Source organism: Leuresthes tenuis, unplaced genomic scaffold (genome assembly GCF_036924035.1).
Source record: "Leuresthes tenuis unplaced genomic scaffold, fLeuTen1.0.hap1 SCAF_18, whole genome shotgun sequence".
Lineage (NCBI taxonomy): Eukaryota > Metazoa > Chordata > Actinopteri > Atheriniformes > Atherinopsidae > Leuresthes > Leuresthes tenuis.
This window is the reverse complement of record NW_027325372.1, coordinates 25,446,770-25,463,536: the sequence shown is the minus strand read 5'-3', so window position 1 is coordinate 25,463,536 and position 16,767 is coordinate 25,446,770. Positions and strand designations below refer to the sequence as shown.

The window sequence follows — 16,767 nt, the reverse complement described above, 5'->3', positions numbered from 1 at the left end:
AATATGTAGTCCTCGCATAGAGGACATATCAGACATTAAACTGATAAGAACAGACTATGCTCGGACATTCAAACCTTCTTGTAGCCGAACACATCCACTTCTTCTTTTGATGATGTATGGTTGGGCATTCGCACCTTTTCTTACCCATTTTTCAGGAATTATGGGTGGACATTCACACCTACTTGCAGTCGAACAGCTCTGCTCCCACTTTTGATTATGTTTGGTTGGATATTCGAACCTTTTCTTAACTGCTTTTTAGAAACTTTGGTCGGACGTTCACACCTTCTTGCAGCCGAACACCTCCGCTTCCGCTTTTGATGGTATATATTCGGGCATTCGAACCTTTTCTTACCCGCTTTTTACCAACTATGGTCGGACATTCGCACCATCTTACAGCGGAACACTTCCGCTCCCTCTTTTGATGGTGTATGTTCGGGCATTCGCACCTTTCCTTACCCACTTTTTACAAACTATGCTCGGACATTCAAACCTTCTTGTAGCCAAACACATCCACTCTTGCTTTTGTTGATGTATGGTTGGGCATTCGAACCTACTTGTTGCCCGCTTTTAATTGATTATGGGTGGACATTCACACCTTGTCGCAGCCAAACACCTCCACTCCCTGTTTTGATCATGTATGGTTGGACATTCGCACCTTTTCTCACCCGCTTTTTGCAAACTATGGTCGGCCATTCACAGCTTCCTCTCCACCATACTTGTATGGTGGGATATTCACACCCACTTGCATCCAAAGACACTTTTGTTGATATTTAGTCGGTCATTCGCACTTATCCTTTTTCAACTCCTATTGATAAAAATCCATTTAATATGTAGTCCTCGCATAGAGGACATATCAGACATTAAACTGATAAGAACAGACTATGCTCGGACATTCAAACCTTCTTGTAGCCGAACACATCGAGTCCTGCTTTTGATGATGTATGGTTGGGCATTTGCACCTTTTTTTTTACCCATTTTTGAGGAATTTAGGGTGGACATTCACACCTTCTTGCAGCTGAACACCTCCGCTCCCACTTATGATCATGTGCGGTTTGATATTCGAAAATTTTCTTTCATGTTTTCTAGCAATTATTGATGGACATTCAGACCTTCTTGCAGCTGAACCCCTCTGCTCCCGCTTTTGATGGTGTATAGTCGGACTTTCGAGCCTTTTCTTCCCCGGTTTTTACAAATTATGGTTGGACATTCAGACCTTCTTTTAGCCGAAAACCTCCGCTCCCTCTTTTGATCATACATTGTCGGGCATTCGCACCTTTTCTTACCCGCTATTTACAAAACATGGTCGGACTTTCACACCTTCTTGTAGCCGAACACATTCGCTCCCGCTATTGATTGTGCACAGTCGGGTATTTTAACCTTTTCTTACCCACTTTTTACCAACTACGGTCGGACATTCACACCTTCTTATGGCGGAACACCTCCGCTCCCTCTTTTGATGGTGTATGTTCGGGCATTCGAACCTTTTCTTACCCGCTTTTTACAAACTATGCTCGGACATTCAAAACTTCTTGTAGCCGAACACATCCAGTCCTGCTTTTGATGATGTATGGTTGGGCATTCGCACCTTTTTTTTTACCCATTTTTGAGGAATTTTGGTCGGACTTTCACACCTTTTAGTAGCCAAACAACTCCGCTCCCGCTATTGATTGTGTACAGTCGCATATTTTAACCTTTTCTTACCCGCTTTTTACCAATTATGGTCGGACATTCACACCTTCTTACAGCGGAACCCCTCCGCTCCCTGTTTTGATCATTTATGGTCTGGCAATACTACCTTTTCTTACCCGTTTTTGAGTAATTATGGCTGGACATTCACAGCTTCTTACAGCCGAACACCTCTTCTCCCGCTTTTGATGATGAATGGTCCGGCATTCTTACCTTTTCTAACACATTTTTCAGCAATTATTGTCGGTCATTCACACCTTTCTCATCAGCTTTTTGCAAATTATGATATGACATTCACACTTACTTGCAGCCGAACACCCCGGCTTCCGCTTTTGATGGTGTATATTTTGGCATTCGAACCTTTTCTTACCCGTTTTTTACAAACCATGGTCGGACTTTCACACCTTCTTTTAGCCGAACAACTCCGCTCCCGCTATTGATTGTGTAGAGTTGGGTATTTTAACCTTTTCTTACCCGCTTTTTACCAACTATGGTCGGACATTCACACCTTCTTACAGCGGAACACCTCCGCTCCCTCTTTTGATGGTGTATGTTCTGGCATTCGAACCTTTTCTTACTCACTTTTTACAAACTATGCTCGGACATTCACACCTTCTTGCAGCGAAACACCTCCGCTCCCTCTTTTGATTGTGTATGTTCGGGCATTCAAACCTTTTCTTACCCGCCTTTTACAAACTATGGTCGGACATTCAAACCTTCTTGTGGCAGAACACATCCACTTCTGCTTTTGATGATGTATAGTTGGGCATTCACACCTTTTCTTACCCATTTTTCAGTAATTATTGGTGGACCTTCAGACCTTCTTGCAGCTGAACACCTCCGCTCCCGCTTTTGATGGTGTATTTTCGGGCATTCGAATTTTTTCTTACCCACTTTTTACAAATTATGGTCAGACATTCAAACCTTCTTGTAGCAGAACACATCTACTTCTTCTTTTGATGATGTATGGTTGGGCATTCGCACCTTTTCTTACCCATTTTTCAGGAATTATGGGTGGACATTCACACCTACTTGCAGTCGAACAGCTCTGCTCCCACTTTTGATTATGTTTGGTTGGATATTCGAACCTTTTCTTAACTGCTTTTTACAAACTTTGGTTGGACGTTTACACCTTCTTGCAGCCGAACACCTCCACTTCCGCTTTTGATGGTATATATTCGGGCATTCGAACCTTTTCTTACCCGCTTTTTACCAACTATGGTCGGACATTCACACCGTCTTTCAGCGGAACACCTCCGCTCCCTCTTTTGATCATACATTGTCGGGCATTCGCACCTTTTCTTACCCGCTATTTACAAAACATGGTCGGACTTTCACACCTTCTTGTAGCCGAACACATTCGCTCCCGCTATTGATTGTGCACAGTCGGGTATTTTAACCTTTTCTTACCCACTTTTTACCAACTACGGTCGGACATTCACACCTTCTTATGGCGGAACACCTCCGCTCCCTCTTTTGATGGTGTATGTTCGGGCATTCGAACCTTTTCTTACCCGCTTTTTACAAACTATGCTCGGACATTCAAAACTTCTTGTAGCCGAACACATCCAGTCCTGCTTTTGATGATGTATGGTTGGGCATTCGCACCTTTTTTTTTACCCATTTTTGAGGAATTTTGGTCGGACTTTCACACCTTTTAGTAGCCAAACAACTCCGCTCCCGCTATTGATTGTGTACAGTCGCATATTTTAACCTTTTCTTACCCGCTTTTTACCAATTATGGTCGGACATTCACACCTTCTTACAGCGGAACCCCTCCGCTCCCTGTTTTGATCATTTATGGTCTGGCAATACTACCTTTTCTTACCCGTTTTTGAGTAATTATGGCTGGACATTCACAGCTTCTTACAGCCGAACACCTCTTCTCCCGCTTTTGATGATGAATGGTCCGGCATTCTTACCTTTTCTAACACATTTTTCAGCAATTATTGTCGGTCATTCACACCTTTCTCATCAGCTTTTTGCAAATTATGATCTGACATTCACACTTACTTGCAGCCGAACACCTCGGCTTCCGCTTTTGATGGTGTATATTTTGGCATTCGAACCTTTTCTTACCCGTTTTTTACAAACCATGGTCGGACTTTCACACCTTCTTTTAGCCGAACAACTCCGCTCCCGCTATTGATTGTGTAGAGTTGGGTATTTTAACCTTTTCTTACCCGCTTTTTACCAACTATGGTCGGACATTCACACCTTCTTACAGCGGAACACCTCCGCTCCCTCTTTTGATGGTGTATGTTCTGGCATTCGAACCTTTTCTTACTCACTTTTTACAAACTATGCTCGGACATTCACACCTTCTTGCAGCGAAACACCTCCGCTCCCTCTTTTGATTGTGTATGTTCGGGCATTCAAACCTTTTCTTACCCGCCTTTTACAAACTATGGTCGGACATTCAAACCTTCTTGTGGCAGAACACATCCACTTCTGCTTTTGATGATGTATAGTTGGGCATTCACACCTTTTCTTACCCATTTTTCAGTAATTATTGGTGGACCTTCAGACCTTCTTGCAGCTGAACACCTCCGCTCCCGCTTTTGATGGTGTATTTTCGGGCATTCGAATTTTTTCTTACCCACTTTTTACAAATTATGGTCAGACATTCAAACCTTCTTGTAGCAGAACACATCTACTTCTTCTTTTGATGATGTATGGTTGGGCATTCGCACCTTTTCTTACCCATTTTTCAGGAATTATGGGTGGACATTCACACCTACTTGCAGTCGAACAGCTCTGCTCCCACTTTTGATTATGTTTGGTTGGATATTCGAACCTTTTCTTAACTGCTTTTTACAAACTTTGGTTGGACGTTTACACCTTCTTGCAGCCGAACACCTCCACTTCCGCTTTTGATGGTATATATTCGGGCATTCGAACCTTTTCTTACCCGCTTTTTACCAACTATGGTCGGACATTCACACCGTCTTTCAGCGGAACACCTCCGCTCCCTCTTTTGATGGTGTATGTTCGGGCATTCGCACTTTTTCTTACCCGCTTTTTACAAACTATGGTCGGACATTCAAACCTTCTTGTAGCCGAAAACCTCCACTCCCTCTTTTGATCATACATTGTCGGGCATTCGCACCTTTTCTTACCCGCTTTTTACAAACTATGGTCGGACATTCAAACCTTCTTGTGGCCGAACACATCCACTTCTGCTTTTGATGATATATAGTTGGGCATTCACACCTTTTCTCACCCATTTTTGAGTAATTATTGGTGGACATTCAGACATTCTTGCAGCTGAACACCTCCGCTCCCGCTTTTGATTGTGTATAGTCGGGCTTTCGAGGCTTTTCTTCCCTGGTTTTTACAAATTATGGTTGGAAATTCAGACCTTGCAGCCGAACAACTCCACTCCCTCTTTTGATCATACATTGTCAGGCATTCGCAACTTGACTTACCCGCGTTTTACAAACCACGGTCGGACTTTCACACCTTCTTGTAGCCGAACAACTCCGCTCCCGCTATTGATTGTGTACAGTGGGGTATTTTAACCTTTTCTTACCCGCTTTTTACCAACTATGGTTGGACATTCACACCGTCTTACAGCGGATCACCTCCGCTCCCTCTTTTGATGGTGTATGTTCGGGCATTCAAACTTTTTCTTACCCACTTTTTACAAACTATGGTCGGCTATTCAAACCTTGTAGCAGAACACATCCACTTCTTCTTTTGATGATGTATGGTTGGGCATTCGCACCTTTTCTTACCCATTTTTCAGGAATTATGGGTGGACATTCACACCTACTTGCAGTCGAACAGCTCTGCTCCCACTTTTGATTATGTTTGGTTGGATATTCTAACCTTTTCTTAACTGCTTTTTACAGACTTTGGTCGGACGTTCACACCTTCTTGCAGCCGAACACCTCCGCTTCCGCTTTTGATGGTATATATTCGGGCATTCGAACCTTTTCTTACCCGCTTTTTACAAACTATGGTCGGACATTCACACCGTCTTTCAGCGGAACACCTCCGCTCCCTCTTTTGATGGTGTATGTTCGGGCATTCGCACCTTTTCTTACCCACTTTTTACAAACTATGGTCGGACATTCAAACCTTCTTGTAGCCGAAAACCTCCACTCCCTCTTTTGATCATACATTGTCGGGCATTCGCACCTTTTCTTACCCGCTTTTTACAAACTATGCTCGGACATTCAAACCTTCTTGTAGCCAAACACATCCACTCCTGCTTTTATTGATGTATGGTTGGGCTTTCGAACCTACTTGTTGCCCGCTTTTCATTAATTATGGGTGGACATTCACACCTTGTCGCAGCCAAACACCTCCGCTCCCTGTTTTGATCATGTATGTTTGGACATTCGCACCTTTTCTCACCCGCTTTTTGCAAACTATGGTCGGCCATTCACAACTTCCTCTCCACCATACTTGTATGGTGGGATATTCAGACCCACTTGCATCCGAAGACCTCCGACCCCACTTTTGTTTATATTTAGTCGGTCATTCACACCTTACCCGTTTTCTTGCAGCCAAACACCTCTGATCTCGCTTTTGATGATGTAAGATTGGGCATTCAGACCTTGCTTTTCCTGCTTTTCACCAACTATAGACGGACATTCACACCTTCTTGCAGCCGAACACTTCCGCTCCACCTTTTAGGTTTCTATCACACCTTTTTTTTCACCGCATTTTATAGATTATGGTTGGAAATTCTCAACCACTCATCCGAAGACCTCTCCTCCCGCTTTTGTTAATATATTTGAACTTTAGTCAGACATTCACACCTACTTGCAGCCGAACACCACCTCTCTAGCTTTTGATGATGTATGGTCCGGCATTCTTACCGTTTCTAACACATTTTCCAGCAATTATGGTAGGACATTCACACCTTCTTGCAACTGAACACCTCCTCTCCCACTTATGATCATGTGCGGATTGATTTTCGAAAATTTTCTTTCATGTTTTCTAGCAATTAATGATGGACATTTAGACCTTCTTGCAGCTGACCACCTCCGCTCCCGCTTTTGATCATACATTGTCAGGCATTCGCACCTTGTCTTACCCGCTTTTTACAAACTTTAGTCAAACATTCACACCTTTTTGCAGCCGAACACAGTTTTTTGCAGCCGAATTTGGGCATTCGAACCTTTTCATACCCACTTTTTACCAACTATGGTCGGACATTCACACCGTCTTACAGCGGAACACCTCCGCTCCCTCTCTTGATGGTGTATGTTCGGGCATTCGAACCTTTTCTTACCCGCTTTTTACAAACTATGCTCGGACATTCAAACCTTCTTGTAGCCGAACACATCCACTCCTGCTTTTGATGATGTATGGTTGGGCATTCGAACCTACTTGTTGCCCGCTTTTCATTAATTATGGGTGGACATTCACACCTTGTCGCAGCCAAACACCTCCGCTCCCTGTTTTGATCATGTATGGTTGGACATTCGCACCTTTTCTCACCCGCTTTTTGCAAACTATGGTCGGCCATTCACAGCTTCCTCTCCACCATACTTGTATGGTGGGATATTCACACCTACTTGCATCCGAAGACCTCCGCCCCCACTTTTGTTGATATTTAGTCGGTCATTCGTACCTTACCCGCTTTTGGCAAACTATGGTCTTCTTGCAGCCAAAAACCTCTGATCTCGCTTTTGATGATGTAAGGTTGGGCATTCAGACCTTGCTTCACCTGCTTTTCACCAAATATAGTCGGACATTCACACCTTCTTGCAGCCGAACACTTCCGCTCCACCTTTAAGTTTTCTATGGGGCATTCGCACCTTTTTTTTCACCGCATTTTATAAAAACACCACAGGAACACCGAGGCTTTGTTCTGAGCGCTCATTCGGTGTCGCGTTTCTTTCAAGCAATTCTCCTGGTTAGCCCGCACTCGGCTCGCTCCCAGAGCCGTGTTAAAGTCTACTTCGCATTCACTCTCTTTTCTCAGCAGACTAAAAGAAAGTTTCATCTTGGGCTTCCTGAAACTTCCATCCTGCACCACTGTTTGCTTTTTCACAAGAGCAGAGGAGAGCGCACCGTTCCCAGCGGCACTACAGTACCGGTTCGATGCTTGGAGTGAACGGAGCAAGCTCCTTTTTCAACTCCTATTGATACAAATCCATTTAATATGTAGTCCTTCCATAGACATATCACATATTAAACTGATAAGTACAGATACTACACTTGATCTTAGCCAAAAGGCCGAGAAGCGATATCTGTCCACTGGTTCACGTCCGAGGGCCCTTCCTGGCACAATGCGCACTTGTAGCGGTGTTCTTTTTATGGCCATAGTGTCTCTTTGCACCTCCGCCCACCCGCTGCACTGAGCACTCTTCAGCCCTTTTAAATGGTATAACTTTACACTACCGCACGCTCCAGCGAGCACCATTCAAGCAACAACTTTGCACTCCAGCTTCGAACATCGGCACAGTCCCAACAAGTAAGGCGACTCTACTCAGAGAAGTCACTCTGCACATTAACAAGATTTCTTTTGCACAGACAGAAAGGGCTTCACCCCCAAAGGTAAAGCCTGCCAAAAACAGAAACAATTCATTAGTGCTGCTCTCCACAGAAGTCTTTAGTAAAAGGCGAAAGACTTGTACGTTATGAAGAGAAACCAGAGTACGATTATCCATCACTGCGGGAGCAGGGCATCAGGCTAGTTGGCATAGCCACCTTCCCCATGGTGAGCTTTTCTTGGTTGAGACGCTTGCTACCCCCCCTTGCTCCTCGGCTGACCAAGTAGGAACAATCTGGCCCTATTCGATGGCTGCCTTGTCTTTTACTCTGTGCAAAAGACAAGGCAGCCACAAACAACACGGGAACACCGTATTGAGGCTTTGTTCTGACCGCTCATTCGGTGTCGCATTTCTTTCAAGCAATTCTCCCGGTTAGCCCGCACACGGCTCGCTCCCAGAGCCGTGTTAAAGTCTGCTTCGCATTCACTCTCTTTTCTCAGCAGATTAAAAGAAAGTTTCATCTTGGGCTCCCTGAAACTTCCATCCTGCACCGCTGTTTGCTTTTTCACAAGAGCAGAGGAGAGCGCACCGTTCCCAGCGGCACTGCAGTACCGGGTCGATGCTTGGAGTGAACGGAGCAAGCTCCTTTTTCAACTCCTATTGATAAAAATCCATTTAATATGTAGTCCTCGCATAGAGGACATATCAGACATTAAACTGATAAGAACAGATACTACACTTGATCTTAGCCAAAAGGCAGAGAAGCGATAACTGTCCACTGGTTCACGTCCGAGGGCCCTTCCTGGCACAATGTGCATCTGCTTATGCACGTGGAAATATTTCAGACCGTTTGGTAAAAACCTCTGTTGTCACTGAGCAGAATCGTTTCCCTTAACATTAATTTAGTTCAATGAAATCTACACAATAATGAAATAATGAAATTCAAACAAATATGTTGAAAAAGATACACTGGCTTAGGGAATTATCTTCGTTTTGGTCTTAGATTGCCCTGTGGAATGTATTTTGTACATATTTGACCTGCTAGACAAAACTTTATTCATTTATTTATTCTAAAAAAAAAATTCAATAATTAGTAAAACCATATGCTGTAAAAACCTTGTTCATTATTGCTTCCATCACTCCTGTTGAGACATGACATGGTCCGTGGCTCAATACTGCAGCATATTTATACAAATTCTTTGGCAGTATGGTTTTCCTTCCGGTCATTCATACGAGTCTATTGTAGATGGCAATTGAATAACATCTCATAATGCTAAAATATTTGTAGTTTATACATTTAGCTGTGGATGTCAACATACCTGTTTTTCCAATGCTGTGTTAACACATGTACAGTTGAGAAGGCATACTGACTGTCAGTGTAAACGTTAACAACCTTTTTGTTATTTAATTTACAAGCTTCAGTTAAAGCTACCAATTCGACTGCTTGAACAGAGTAATTTTTTGGTAGTGGTTGTTTTAAGAAAACTTCAGTTTCTGTTACTACTGCAAATCCTGTAGCATTTGTGCCATCAGGGTTTTTTTCCTTGATCTGTTGAATAAATATAGTTATTTCTGCATTTTCATAACGTATATCAGTTAAGTCTGGCCTGGGTAAAACACTGATGGTTATTTCTGACATGCAATCATGAGGCTTTCCATCTGTGGGGTAGGTAGCAGTGTGGATGGATTAAGTGTAGCACATCTCTCGACAACAAGGTGTGGCTGTGAAAGAAGAACTGTTATGTAGGAGAGATGTCTGGTAAAGATATTTTGTTAAGTAACCATATCACAGCCACTGCATGAGGTACCTTAAGTGTTAATGGGTGAAATAACACCATTATTGTTGATGCCTGCACTGCCAATGGCTTCTGGCCATTGATTCAAAAGTACGATCTCGTCCCTTTTTCCCCCTTTCAGTGGACACTGGCCCCTAATTACCGCAATTCAGCAGGGGGTCTTTCATTAGGAGTACTGGACTCCCCCGTGCACGGTTTCAGCTCCGACCCTGGACAGCGGAAAAAACGTTGAGATCTGGTTTGAGGACCCAATTGTTGAGAAAAGTCTCTCAATGAGACTCAGAGTTGCTGGAGTCAGTTAATGCAAAGGTTTAATCTTGCAGCAAGTTCAAGAATGTGTGTGTGTATGGGTGTATGTGTGCGAACGTGTGTGAGTTTGTGTGAGTTTAAAGAACCTGTTATCCACTGGCAGGTCTTAACTAGTATGGCACGAGTCCAGCCTGTCTCATCTTTTTTGGAAGGTCCAGCGCTCGGCCGTAACCCTTCTGTCTCTTTGGACTCTCACATACATTCGGTTAATCATAGAAAAACGAGAACAAAACTTTTTAGCCCCTTAAATTCATAAAACAGACATGGTGCAGTTATTTCCATTCTAGAAAATAAGAGTAATCACCACCATTCCTATAAATTCTGGATATTCTAACAATCTGAATCTTTTTTAAATGTTCGATGAAGCCCTTTGCTGTTCTGTTTAGAGACTCAGCTGATCATAAACCAAGTTTTGCTCTTGAACCAAGCTTCTAAACTCTTCACCTTTTTCATTTCTCAGTTAGTATTCACTTTAAAACTGATTAAAAGAAAAATTAAATGAATACCTATCAACAAATGTGGGATCTAAACTCTAGTGCTTCCTCTAAAATAATTTCCTTTCTCAATTCAGAAATGTGTGTGTGTAAGTCAAAACACCCGTGACACCAAAACGGCTTTCTTTTCTCTCTTTTCTCTACACTCTGCACTGTGAGCACACACACCAAATCAGAAAGGCTTTTTTCTCTCTTTTCTACATTATGGACTGTGGGGACACAAAACCGCTCTCTCTTTTTTTTTTTGATTGTGTGCCAGGGCGTTGTTAGATTATGCTTAAGATACGAATGGGTTTATCAGTCACATCAGAATCCATACATACTGATCCTCCTGTAATAAAATGGTCGGATCTTATCAAACACACTTTGTTTCTTGTGACAAGTCAGCGAAACAGCGTATACACGTCAAGACACTGAATCAAGTTTGCCACAAGAACTCATAAGTTTGGCAGTATTGCTCTGCCGTCAGCAATCATACACCCATTTTATTTTCATGAGACATGTGCAGGCACCTGTTCATCTACTGTTCTATCACTATGAATTAGTTTATCTATTATCAATAAGGATACTTCTACAACTACTATCAAAGTATGTCCGGACTTCTTATGTTGTCAGTTGCTATATATGAATAAGTGGGTTGCTACTGAAAAGCATTAAGCATGTCACACAGCCCAAACATATAACATTTCAGGACACACCACACAGTTAACAACCACAGTGAAGCGTGTCAAAGCCCAAACATGTAACATTCAACAGGACACTTACACAACACATTCAAATCAAACAGTCAGACAACATACAAGAACCTATACCCCAGCCGGCATTGCTCCCTGCCTATTTTCCTACAACTCACTATGTGTGCGCACACCTTTATTCACAAACTCTTCAACTTATACTCTTTTACCAAAGCTGCTACAGCTCGATTGGCCAAATACCCTTAGATCCTATTTCGGTGAATTTGACATCTGCCTTGCATGTAACAGATTCGCGGTTTAGCAGTTTTAATTTAGTTTGAGTGAAGGAATTCATTTTATAGCAAAATCCGAAATCGTGAAGAACTCATGGAAGTAAGCTTATTCTCGGATTCCTGAATCTTTAGATTTGCTCTTTCTTTTACTGCAAAGTACAATGTTGAGCAGCACTAATGAGTTGTTTCTATTTTTGGCAGGCTTTACCTTTGCGGATGAAGCCCTTTCTGTCAGTGCAAAAGAAATCTTGTTACTGTGCAGAGTGACTTCTCTGAGTAGAGTCGCCTTACTTGTTGCGACTGTGCCGATGTTCGAAGCTGGGAGTGCAAAGTTGTTGCTTGAATGGTGCTCGCTGGAGCGTGCGGTAGTGTAAAGTTATACCATTTAAAAGGGCTGAAGAGTGCTCAGTGCAGCGGGTGGGCGGAGGTGCAAAGTGACACTATGGCCATAAAAAGAACACCGCTACAAGTGCGCATGGTGCCAGGAAGGGCCCTCGGACGTGAACCAGTGGACAGTTATCGCTTCTCGGCCTTTTGGCTAAGATCAAGTGTAGTATCTGTTCTTATCAGTTTAATGTCTGATGTGTCCTCTATGCGAGGACTACATATTAAATGGATTTTTATCAATAGGAGTTAAAAAAGGAGCTTGCTCCGTTCACTCCAAGCATCGACCCGGTACTGCAGTGCCGCTGGGAATGGTGCGCTCTCCTCTGCTCTTGTGAAAAAGCAAACAGCGGTGCAGGATGGAAGTTTCAGGGAGCCCAAGATGAAACTTTCTTTTTGTCTGCTGAGAAAAGAGAGTGAATGCGAAGTAGACTTTAACACGGCTCTGGGAGCGAGCCGAGTGCGGGCTAACCAGGAGAATTGCTTGAAAGAAACGCGACACCGAATGAGCGGTCAGAACAAAGCCTCAATACGGTGTTCCCGTGTTGTTTGTGGCTGCCTTGTCTTTTGCACAGAGTAAAAGACAAGGCAGCCATCGAACAGGGCCCGATTGTTCCTACTTGGTCAGCTGAGGAGCAAGGGGGGGGATCAAGCGTCTCAACCAAGCAAAGCTCACCATGGGGAAGGTGGCTATGCCAACTAGCCTGATGCCCTGCTCCCGCAGTGATGGATAATCGTACTCTGGTTTCTCTTCATAATGTACAAGTCTTTCGCCTTTTACTAAAGACTTCCGTGGAGAGCAGCACTAATGAATTGTTTCTATTTTTGGCAGGCTTTACCTTTGCGGGTGAAGCCCTTTCTGTCTGTGCAAAAGAAATCTTGTTACTGTGCAGAGTGACTTCTCTGAGTAGAGTCGCCTTACTTGTTGCGACTGTGCCGATGTTCGAAGCTGGAGTGCAAAGTTGTTGCTTGAATGGTGCTCGCTGGAGCGTGCGGTAGTGTAAAGTTATACCATTTAAAAGGGCTGAAGAGTGCTCAGTGCAGCGGGTGGGCGGAGGTGCGGAATGCGAAGTAGACTTTAACACGGCTCTGGAAGCGAGCCGAGTGCGGGCTAACCAGGAGAATTGCTTGAAAGAAACGCGACACCGAATGAGCGGTCAGAACAAAGCCTCAATACGGTGTTCCTGTGGTGTTTTTATAAAATGCGATGCAAAAAAAGGTGTGAATGCCCCATAGAAAACTAAAAGGTGGAGCGGAAGTGTTCGGCTGCAAGAAGGTGTGAATGTCCGACTATATTTGGTGAAAAGCAGGTGAAGCAAGGTCTGAATATCCAACCTTACATCATCAAATGCGAGATCAGAGGTTTTTGGCTGCAAGAAGGCCATAGTTTGCCAAAAGTGGGTAAGGTGCGAATGACCGACTAAATATCAACAAAAGTGGGGGCGGAGGTCTTCGGATGCAAGTGGGTGTGAATATCCCACCATACAAGTATGGTGGAGAGGAAGCTGTGAATGGCCGACCATAGTTTGCAAAAAGCGGGTGAGAAAAGGTGCGAATGTCCAACCATACTTGATCAAAACAGGGAGCGGAGGTGTTTGGCTGCGACAAGGTGTGAATGTCCACCCATAATTAATGAAAAGCGGGCAACAAGTAGGTTCGAATGCCCAACCATACATCATCAAAAGCAGGAGTGGATGTGTTCGGCTACAAGAAGGTTTGTATGTCCGAGCATAGTTTGTAAAAAGCGGGTAAGAAAAGGTTCGAATGCCCGAACATACACCATCAAAAGAGGGAGCGGAGGTGTTCCGCTGTAAGACGGTGTGAATGTCCGACCATAGTTGGTAAAAAGTGGGTATGAAAAGGTTCGAATGCCCAAATTCGGCTGCAAAAAACTGTGTTCGGCTGCAAAAAGGTGTGAATGTTTGACTAAAGTTTGTAAAAAGCGGGTAAGACAAGGTTCGAATGCCTGACAATGTATGATCAAAAGCGGGAGCGGAGGTGTTCAGCTGCAAGGTCTAAATGTCCATCATTAATTGCTAGAAAACATGAAAGAAAATTTTCGAAAATCAATCCGCACATGATCATAAGTGGGAGAGGAGGTGTTCAGCTGCAAGAAGGTGTGAATGTCCTACCATAATTGCTGAAAAATGTGTTATAAACGGTAAGAATGCCGGACCATACATCATCAAAAGCTAGAGAGGTGGTGTTCGGCTGCAAGTAGGTGTGAATGTCTGACTAAAGTTCAAATATATTAACAAAAGCGGGAGGAGAGGTCTTCGGATGAGTGGTTGAGAATTTCCAACCATAATCTATAAAATGCGGTGAAAAAAAAGGTGTGATAGAAACCTAAAAGGTGGAGCGGAAGTGTTCGGCTGCAAGAAGGTGTGAATGTCCATCTATAGTTGGTGAAAAGCAGGAAAAGCAAGGTCTGAATGCCCAATCTTACATCATCAAAAGCGAGATCAGAGGTGTTTGGCTGCAAGAAAACGGGTAAGGTGTGAATGACCGACTAAATATCAACAAAAGTGGGGGCGGAGGTCTTCGGATGCAAGTGGGTGTGAATATCCCACCATACAAGTATGGTGGAGAGGAAGCTGTGAATGTCCGACCATGGTTTGTAAAACGCGGGTAAGACAAGGTGCGAATGCCCGACAATGTATGATCAAAAGAGGGAGCGGAGGTGTTTGGCTGCAAGGTCTGAATTTCCAACCACAATTTGTAAACACCGTTGAAGAAAAGCCTCGAAAGCCCGACTATACACCATCAAAAGCGGGAGCAGAGGTGTTCAGCTGCAAGAAGGTCTGAATGTCCACCAATAATTACTGAAAAATGGGTAAGAAAAGGTGTGAATGCCCAACTATACATCATCAAAAGCAGAAGTGGATGTGTTCGGCCACAAGAAGGTTTGAATGTCCGACCATAGTTTGTAAAAGGCGGGTAAGAAAAGGTTCGAATGCCCGAACATACACAATCAAAAGAGGGAGCGGAGGTGTTTCGCTGCAAGAAGGTGTGAATGTCCGAGCATAATTTGTAAAAAGTGGGTAAGAAAAGGTTCGAATGCCAGAACATACACCATCAAAAGAGGGAGCGGAGGTGTTCCGCTGTAAGAAGGTGTGAATGTCCGACCATAGTTGGTAAAAAGCGGGTAAGAAAAGGTTAAAATACCCGACTCTACACAATCAATAGCGGGAGCGGAGTTGTTCGGCTAAAAGAAGGTGTGAAAGTCCGATCATGGTTTGTAAAAAGCGGGTAAGAAAAGGTTCGAATGCAAAAATATACACCATCAAAAGTGGAAGCCGAGGTGTTCGGCTGCAAGTAGGTGTGAATGTCCACCCATAATTAATGAAAAGCGGGCAACAAGTAGGTTCGAATGCCCAACCATACATCAACAAAAGCAAGAGTGGATATGTTTGGCTACAAGAAGGTTTGAATGTCCGACCATAGTTTGTAAAAAGCGGGTAAGAAAAGGTGCGAATGCCAGAACATACACCATCAAAAGAGGGAGCGGAGGTGTTCCGCTGTAAGATGGTGCGAATGTCCGACCATAGTTGGTAAAAAGCGGGTAAGACAAGGTTCGAATGCCCGAATATATACCATCAAAAGCGGAAGCGGAGGTGTTCGGCTGCAAGAAGGTGTGAACGTCCGACCAAAGTTTGTAAAAAGCAGTTAAGAAAAGGTTCGAATATCCAACCAAACATAATCAAAAGTGGGAGCAGAGCTGTTCGACTGCAAGTAGGTGTGAATGTCCACCCATAATACCTGAAAAATGGGTAAAAAAAAGGTGCGAATGCCCAACCATACATCATGAAAAGCAGGAGTGCATGTGTTCGGCTACAAGAAGGTGTGAACGTCCAACCAAAGTTTGTAAAAAGCAGTTAAGAAAAGGTTCGAATATCCAACCATACATAATCAAAAGCGGGAGCAGAGCTGTTCGACTGCAAGTAGGTGTGAATGTCAGATCATAATTTGCAAAAAGCTGATGAGAAAGGGTGAGAATGCCCGACTATACACCATCAAATGCGGTAGCGGAGTTGTTCGGCTGTGAGTAGGTGTGAATCTCCAACCATAATTGCTGAAAAATGTGTTAGAAAAGGTAAAAATGCCGGTCCATACATAATCAAAATCGGGAGAGGTGGTGTTCAGTTGCAAGAAGGTCTAAATGTCCATCAATAATTGCTAGAAAACATGAAAGAAAATTTTCGAAAATCAAACCACACATGATCATAAGTGGGAGAGGAGGTGTTCAGCTGCAAGAAGGTGTGAATGTCCACCCATAATACCTGAAAAATGGGTAAAAAAAAGGTGCGAATGCCCAACCATACATCATCAAAAGCAGGAGTGCATGTGTTCGGCTACAAGAAGGTGTGAACGTCCAACCAAAGTTTGTAAAAAGCAGTTAAGAAAAGGTTCGAATATCCAACCATACATAATCAAAAGCGGGAGCAGAGCTGTTCGACTGCAAGTAGGTGTGAATGTCAGATCATAATTTGCAAAAAGCTGATGAGAAAGGGTGAGAATGCCCGACTATACACCATCAAATGCGGGAGCGGAGTTGTTCGGCTGTGAGTAGGTGTGAATCTCCAACCATAAGTGCTGAAAAATGTGTTAGAAAAGGTAAGAATGCCGGTCCATACATCATCAAAAGCGAGAGAGGTTGTGTTCGGCTGCAAGTAGGTGTG

General features: G+C 43.6%; 5 non-coding genes across 5 annotated transcripts; 2 read left to right on the top strand and 3 right to left on the bottom strand.

The window, feature by feature from the left end:
* Positions 1–7,705: 7,705 nt before the first annotated feature.
* LOC140276095 (U2 spliceosomal RNA) lies at positions 7,706–7,893 on the bottom strand. The gene has a single exon (XR_011908781.1). It is a non-coding gene; the product is annotated as a U2 spliceosomal RNA (small nuclear RNA).
* Positions 7,894–8,191: 298 nt separating this feature from the next.
* LOC140275770 (U5 spliceosomal RNA) lies at positions 8,192–8,305 on the bottom strand. The gene has a single exon (XR_011908487.1). It is a non-coding gene; the product is annotated as a U5 spliceosomal RNA (small nuclear RNA).
* A 411-nt stretch (positions 8,306–8,716) lies between these two features.
* On the bottom strand, positions 8,717–8,907 carry LOC140276124 (U2 spliceosomal RNA). The gene has a single exon (XR_011908807.1). It is a non-coding gene; the product is annotated as a U2 spliceosomal RNA (small nuclear RNA).
* A 3,315-nt stretch (positions 8,908–12,222) lies between these two features.
* On the top strand, positions 12,223–12,413 carry LOC140276396 (U2 spliceosomal RNA). Its single transcript, XR_011908994.1, has one exon. It is a non-coding gene; the product is annotated as a U2 spliceosomal RNA (small nuclear RNA).
* Positions 12,414–12,824: 411 nt separating this feature from the next.
* Positions 12,825–12,938, top strand: LOC140276393 (U5 spliceosomal RNA). Its single transcript, XR_011908991.1, has one exon. It is a non-coding gene; the product is annotated as a U5 spliceosomal RNA (small nuclear RNA).
* Positions 12,939–16,767: the final 3,829 nt, after the last annotated feature.